The following is a 6,397-nucleotide window of genomic DNA, read 5'->3' as shown; positions in this document are numbered from 1 at the left end:
TTTAGCACATGACCAGCCCAGTTTGTTTTTTTCCTTTCTGAAAATTGCTAGCTAGCTATTTTGTTTTTTGCAGAATAACCAACGTAGGCCTACTTGCTTTTCTACGCCCTGCTGGGCCGGAAATCTTTCAAGACGAGGAGGGATGCATTTTGCCCAGAAAATGGGCTATAAGTAATAAGAAATGGGCTATAAGTAATAATAAATGGGCTGTAAAATGAAAAAATACAACAAATAGACAATTAGTTCCAAAATGCTGTTTTCTTTCGGATTTTGATATTTTAAATTTCATTGTTTTTGTGCAGGTAAAATTTCATTGAATTTAAATTAAGGTATATTTAGATTTAAAATTAATTTGAATCTGGCTAGAAATTTCGGGCTGTATGCTGTTTGGGACAGATTTGGAGGCTGACTTGTGGGTCTACTAGGTTGACGTGTACTTTGGCGTTGTCAACTTAGTCCACAAACGATTCTAGCAGCAGTGACCGTTGGATGTTAATCCAACGGCTGTGCTGCTTCTTCAATATCTAATCTTCTTGCTCCAGCCGCCCAAACCAGCTCCGGTGGGACTGCCTGCTCCCGCCTCCTGTGGCCGGCTGTGCTGCCGCACAGGCCGCACCGCCCCACCCTACTTCACTGCTGGCCAGGCCATTCCTCTATTCACCCACACCTCCTGTTGTTTTCCGGCGACGACAGCTGGACCAGTAAACCCTCGTACTCCCCACCGCTTGGGCAACCATTGCCGAGTCTTCCCCGGCTCCATGTCGTTCCCTTCCTAGGCCTCGCCGTCGTCTACCACCATGGTGCTCTCGGCGCGGCTGCTACGTCTTGAGCTTGCGTTGGTTTTCCCCGAAGAGGATGGGATGATGCAGCAGAGTAGCATAAGTATTTCCCTCAGTTTTTGAGAACAAAGGTATCAATCCAGTAGGAGCCCACGCTCAAGTCCCTCGTACCTGCACAAAGCGATAGCTACTCGCAACCAATGCGATTAGGGGTTGTCAAGCCCTTCACGGCCACTTACAAGAATGATATCTGATAGATATAATAATTTTGGTATTTTTGGAATAAAGATGCAAAGTAAAAAAGTAAAAGCAAAGTAAAAACAAAGCAAGATTTAAAGTGATGGAGATTGATATGATGAGAATAGACCCGGGGGCCATAGGTTTCACTAGTGGCTTCTCTCAAGAGCATAAGTATTCTACGGTGGGTGAACAAATTACTATTGAGCAATTGACAGAATTGAGCATAGTTATGAGAATATCTAGGCATGATCATGTATATAGGCATGACGTCCGTGACAAGTAGATCAAAACGATTCTGCATCTACTACTATTACTCCACTCATCGACCGCTATCCAGCATGGATCTAGAGTATTAAGTTAAAAACAGAGTAACACCTTAAGCAAGATGACATGATGTAGAGAGATAAATTCATGCAATATGAAATAAACCCCATATTGTTATCCTCGATGGCAACGATACAATACGTGCCTTGCTGCCCCTTCTATCACTGGGTAAGGACACCGCAAGATCGAACCCAAAGCTAAGAACTTCTCCCATGGCAAGAACTACCAATCTAGTTGGCCAAACCAAATGGATAATTCGAAGAGACTTGCAAAGATAACCAATCATACATAAAAGAATTCAGAGAAGATTCAAATATTATTCATAGATAGACTTGATCATAAACCCACAATTCATCGGTCTCAACAAACACACCGCAAAAAGAAGATTACATCAAATAGATCTCCACAAGAGAGGGGGAGAACTTTGTATTGAGATTCAAAGAGAGAGAAGAAGCCATCTAGCTAGTAACTATGGACCCGAAGGTCTGAGGTAAACTACTCACACTTCATCGGAGAGGCTAGGATGATGTAGAAGCCCTCCGTGATGACGACCCTCTTCCGGCGGAGCTCCGGAACAAGCCCCAAGATGGGATCTCGTGGATACAGAAAGTTGCGGCGGTGGAATTAGCTTTTTTGGCTCTTGTTCTGATCGTTTGGGGGTACGTGTGTATATATAGGAGGAAGAAGTACACCGGAGGAACAATGAGGGCCCACGAGGCAGGGGGGCGCGCCGTAGGGGGGGCGCCCCCCACCCTCGTGACCGCCTCTTTTGTTCCTTGGAGCAGGGTCTAAGTCTCCTGGATCACGTTCGGTGAGAAAATCATGTTCCCGAAGATTTTATTCCGTTTGGACTCCGTTTGATATTCCGTTTATCCGAAACACTCAAATAGGCAAAAAACAGCAATTCTGGGCTGGGCCTCCGGTTAATAGGTTAGTCCCAAAAATAATATAAAAGTGTAAAATAAAGCCCAGTTTAGTCCAAAACAGTAGATAATATAGCATGGAGAAATCAAAAATTATAGATATGTTGGAGACGTATCAGGCATCCCCAAGCTTAATTCCTAGTCGTCCTCGAGTAGGTAAATGATAAAAAAAGAATTTTTGATGTGGAGTGCTACTTGGCATAATTTCAATGCAAATCTTCTTAATTGTGGTATGAATATTCAGATTAGAAAGATTCAAGACAAAAGTTTATATTGACATAAAAATAATAATACTTCAAGCATACTAATAAAGCAATTATGTCTTCTCAAAATAACATGGCCAAAGAAAGTTATCCCTACAAAAACATATAGTCTGGCTATGCTCCATCTTCACCACACAAAGTATTTAAATCATGCACAACCCCCATGACAATCCAAGCAATTGTTGCATACTCTAACTTTTTCAATCTTCACGCAATACATGAGCGTGGGCCATGGATATAGCACTATAGGTGGAATAGAATGGTGGTTGTGGAGAAGACAAAAAGGAGAAGATGGTCTCACATCAACTAGGCGTATCAACGGGCTATGGAGATGCCCATGAATAGATATCAATGTGAGTGAGTAGGGATTGCCATGCAACGGATGCACTAGAGCTATAAGTATATGAAAGCTCAAAAAGAAATTAAGTGGGTGTGCATCCAACTTGCTTGCTCACGAAGACCTAGGGCAATTTTGAGGAAGCCCATCATTGGAATATACAAGCCAAGTTCTATAATGAAAAATTCCCACTAGTATATGAAAGTGATAACATGAGAGACTCTCTACTATGAAGATCATGGTGCTACTTTGAAGCACAAGTGTGGTAAAAGGATAGTAACATTGTCCCTTCTCTCTTTTTCTCTCATATATATATATATATATATATATATTTGGGCCTTTTCTCTTCTTTTTATGGCCTCTTTTTATTTGGGCTTCTTTGGCCTATTTTTTATTTATTTATTTTATTTTTCCTCCGGAGTCTCATCCCGACCTATGGGGAATCATAGTCTCCATCATTCTTTACTCACTGGGACAATGCTCTAATAATGATGATCATCACACTTTTATTTTTCTTATAACTCAACAATTACAACTTGATACTTAGAACAAAATATGACTCTATGTGAATGCATCCGGTGGTGTATCGGGATATGCAATATGACAATGATGGAGTGTGTCATGATGAACTAGATGGTGGAAAGTTGCATGGCAATATATCTCGGAATGGCTATGGAAATGCCATAATAGGTAGGTATAGTGGCTGTTTTGAGGAAGGTATATGGTAGGTGTATGATACCGGCGAAAGGTGCACGGTATTAGAGAGGCTAGCAAAGGTGGAAGGGTGAGAATGCGTATAATCCATGGACTCAACATTAGTCGTAAAGAACTCATATACTTATTGCAAAAATCTAGAAGTTATCAAAGCAAAGTATTACGCGCATGCTCCTAGGGGGATAGATTGGTAGGAAAAGACCATCGCTTGTCCCCGACCGCCACTCATAAGGAAGACAATCAATAAATAAATCATGCTCTGACTTCATCACATAACGGTTCACCATACGTGCATGCTACGGGAATCAGAAACCTTAACACAAGTATTCTTTAAATTCACAACTGCTCAACTGGCATGACTTTAATATTATCACCTCCATATCTCAAAACAATTATCATGCTTCAATCTTTTCTTAGTATTCAACACACTCAAAAGAAAGTTTCACAAATCTTGAATACCAAGCATATTATTATTAAGCAAATTACCATGCTATTAAGAGACTCTCAAAATAATTTAAGTGAAGCATGAGAGATCAATAGTTTCTTTAAAACGAATCCACCACCATGCTCTAAAAGATCTAAGTTAAGCACATAGAGCAAAATTATCTAGCTCAAAAGATATAACTGAAGTACATAGGGCAAAACTATCTAGCTCAAAAGATATAAGTGAAGCACATAGAGCAAAACTACTTAGCTCAAAAGATATAAGTGAAGCACATAGAGTATTCTATCAAATTTTAATTCATGCATGACTCTCTCAAAAGGTGTGTACAGCAAGTATGATTGTGGCATACTAAGACACAAAGACACAAATAATACAAGACGCTCAAAGCAAAACACATATCATGTTGGTGAATAAAAATATAGCTCCAAGTAAATTACCGATGGAAGTGGACGAAAGAGGGGACGCCTTCCGGGGCATCCCCAAGCTTTAACTTTTTGGTGTCCTTGGATTATCTTGGGGGTGCCTTGGGCATCCCCAAGCTTATGCTCTTGCCACTCCTTGCTCCATGATCCATCAAAAGAATTCACCCAAAACTTGAAAACTTCACAACACAAAACTCAAAATAGAAAACTCGTGAGCTCCGTTAGCGAAAGAAAACAAAAGACCACTTCAAGGTACTGTAATGAACTCATTATTTATGTATATTGGTGTTAAACCTGCTGTATTCCAACTTCTCTATGTATTATAAACTATTTTACTAGCCATCGATTCATCAAAATAAGCAAACAACACACGAAAAACAGAATCTGTCAAAAACAGAACAGTCTGTAGTAATCTGTAGCTAGCGCAATATCTAGAACCCCAAAAATTCTAAAATAAACTTCTGGACGTGAGAAATTTATCTATTAATCATCTGCAAAAAGAATTAACTAAATAGCACTCTTCAAATAAAAATTACAGCAGTTCTCGTGAGCGCTAAAGTTTCTGTTTTTTACAGCAAGTTCAACAAGACTTTCCCCAAGTCTTCCCAACGGTTCTACTTGGCACAAACACTAATTAAACACAAAAAACACAACCAAAACAGAGGCTAAATAATTTATTTATTACTAAACAGGAGCAAAAGGCAAGGAATAAAATTAAAATTGGGTTGCCTCCCAACAAGCGCTATCGTTTAACGCCCCTAGCTAGGCATAAAAGCGAGGATAGATCTAGGTATTGCCATCTTTGGTAGGCAATCCATAAGTGGCTCTCATGATATTTTCATATGGTAATTTTATTTTCTTTCTTGTAGAGTGCTCCATGCCCTTTTTTAATGGAAATTTAAATCTAATATTCCCTTCCTTCATATCAATAATCGCACCAACCGGTCTAAGGAAAGGTCTACCAAGAATAATAGGGCAAGAAGGATTGCAATCTATATCAAGAACAATGAAATCTACGGTCACATAATTCCTATTTGCAACAATAAGAACATCATTAATCCTTCCCATAGGTTTCTTAATAGTGGAATCCGCAAGATGCAAGTTTAGAGAGCAATCATCAAAATTACGGAAATGTAGTAAATCACACAAAGTCTTGGGAATAGTAGAGACACTAGCACCCCAATCACACAAAGCGTAAAACTCATGATCTTTAATTTTAATTTTAATAGTTGGTTCCCACTCATCATATAGTTTTCTAGGGATAGAAACTTTCAACTCAAGTTTTTCTTCATAAGATTGCATCAAGGCATCAACAATATGTTCGGTGAAGGCTTTATTTTGACTATAAGCATGTGGAGAATTTAGCACGGATTGCAACAAGGAAATACAATCAATTAAAGAGAAACTTTCATAATTAAATTCCTTGAAATCCAATATAGTGGGTTTAGCAACATCTAAATTTTTATTTCTCTCAATCCCACTTTCATCAATTTCATCATTAAGATCTAAATACTCCGAATTTTTAGAACGCCTTCTAGGTAAGGGAAGATCATATTCAGTTTCATCAAGATTCATATTGCAAAATAAAGATTTAATAGGAGACACATCAATAACTTTTAGATCTTCATCTTGATTTTCATAGGTATTGGAAGAACACGCTTTAACAAAGGCATCATTGGAAGCACGCATCCTAGCGGTTCTTTCTTTGCACTCATCAATGGAAATTCTCATGGCTTTGAGAGACTCATTGATATCATGTTTAGGAGGAATAGATCTAAGCTTTAAAGAATCAACCTCAAGATAAATTCTATCAATGTTTCTAGCCAAATCATCAACTTTAAGCAATTTTTCCTCAAGCAAAGCATTAAAATTCTTTTGTGAATTCATAAACTCTTTAACACTATTCTCAAATTCATAGGGCATCTTATTATAATTTCCATAAGAGTTGTT

Source organism: Triticum urartu, chromosome 2A (genome assembly GCF_056163025.1).
Source record: "Triticum urartu cultivar PI428250 chromosome 2A, HENAU_Tu73, whole genome shotgun sequence".
Lineage (NCBI taxonomy): Eukaryota > Viridiplantae > Streptophyta > Magnoliopsida > Poales > Poaceae > Triticum > Triticum urartu.
This window is presented reverse-complemented; position numbering follows the sequence as displayed.